The sequence below is a fragment of the Tupaia chinensis genome, unplaced genomic scaffold (assembly GCF_000334495.1).
Source record: "Tupaia chinensis unplaced genomic scaffold, TupChi_1.0 Scaffold143700_1, whole genome shotgun sequence".
In the NCBI taxonomy this organism is placed as follows: Eukaryota; Metazoa; Chordata; class Mammalia; order Scandentia; family Tupaiidae; genus Tupaia; species Tupaia belangeri.
In genome coordinates, this window is record NW_006203548.1 from 50,398 (window position 1) to 51,886 (window position 1,489).

A 1,489-nucleotide genomic window follows, 5' to 3' on the forward strand; every position below is an offset into this window, starting at 1 on the left:
ATGAGAGATCTGCTGTTAGCCTGATGGGATGTCCTTTGTAGGTAACTTGATGTTTTTCTCTTGCCAATCTTAGTATCTTGTCTTTGTCTGTGGTTTTGGTCAACCTGGCTATAATGTGTCTTGGAGAAAATCTTCTTGGATTGATTCTATTTGGGGTCCTTTGTATTTCTTGGGACTGGATCTTCAAATGCCTCTCTAGATTTGGAAATTTGTCTTGTAGGATTTCATGGAATAGATTATCAATGCCCTTATCGTTCTCCTCACCTTCTAGAATGCCAATTATCCAGATATTTGGATGTTTGATGGTATCTAGTACTTCTCGTATATTATTCTCAAATTTTTGTGCCATTTTCTCAGTCTTCGTGGTGGATTTTTCTAGGCCAGCAATTTTCTCCTCTACGTCTGAGATTCTCTTTTCCTGTATGATCTAGTCTGCTTTTTATACTTTCAAGGGAGATTTTTACTTCCTGAATTATAGACTTCATTTCTAATAGTTCTATTTGACTCTTTTGTAAATCGTGTAATTCCTCTTTTAGATCTTACAAGAATTTCCTCACCTCCTGGAACTCGTCAACTTCTTTCTCCTTTCTCTTTAGCAGTTCATTATCTCTTTACTCTTCCATCTCTGTTAGCTTCGCCATTATGAATGTTCTAAATTCTTTATCAGACATTTCCATGATTTGCATTGAACTGCTAGTGGATGAAGAGGAGTTATTTTTTTTTCCCTTGGAGGAGAGGTATTTTCTTGCTTTCCCATATTACTTGTGGTCCTGCAGTGATTTCTTATCATCTGATGGATGGTATGTTTCTTTCTAATTCTTGATGTTCAATCATGCTAGCTTTGCTTGCTGGAGGTTGAATTATCAGTAGAAAAATCTTCATTTTTTCCTGTCCTCTGAAATGACTAGTTTTCAGGAGCCATGAAGAATCCTCTTCTGAAGGAAAGCCTCAACACTCCTGCCTGGGCGGAAGGCCCAAAGCAGTTTATTTTAATAGCCAAGATTTGGAAACAACCTAAATGTCTATCAGTAGATGACATGCTTTGAATATGCACCCCATTTATTTTTTAAAATTTGATTGTGATGGTATTAAGAGGGTGGAAACTTAATCTAACTGTGGAATTAAGAGGTAGAGCCTTTAGAAAGTGATTAGGATTAGATAAAGTCATCAAGATGGAGTTCCCTCAGGACTGAATATGAGAGATCTTTAGAAAGTTCATGGAGATGCATATTATGAGAAAGCTATGCATGCATTAACTTTTTAAATGTCTTTATTTTCATTAATTTTAAATTATTATTCATACATTAAATCGCCATAAATCATTAGGATTGTGAAGAGACTTTACCCAGAATGATATACACCTCAGTCCAGTCCAGTTGAGACTATTATACACATCCTCGTCAACAGATAAAAACCTTATCCGTGTCCCACAAGTGTCTTACCTTCCCATTTCCCCCCAAACTTCCTTTTTACACTCTTCCTTTCCCCC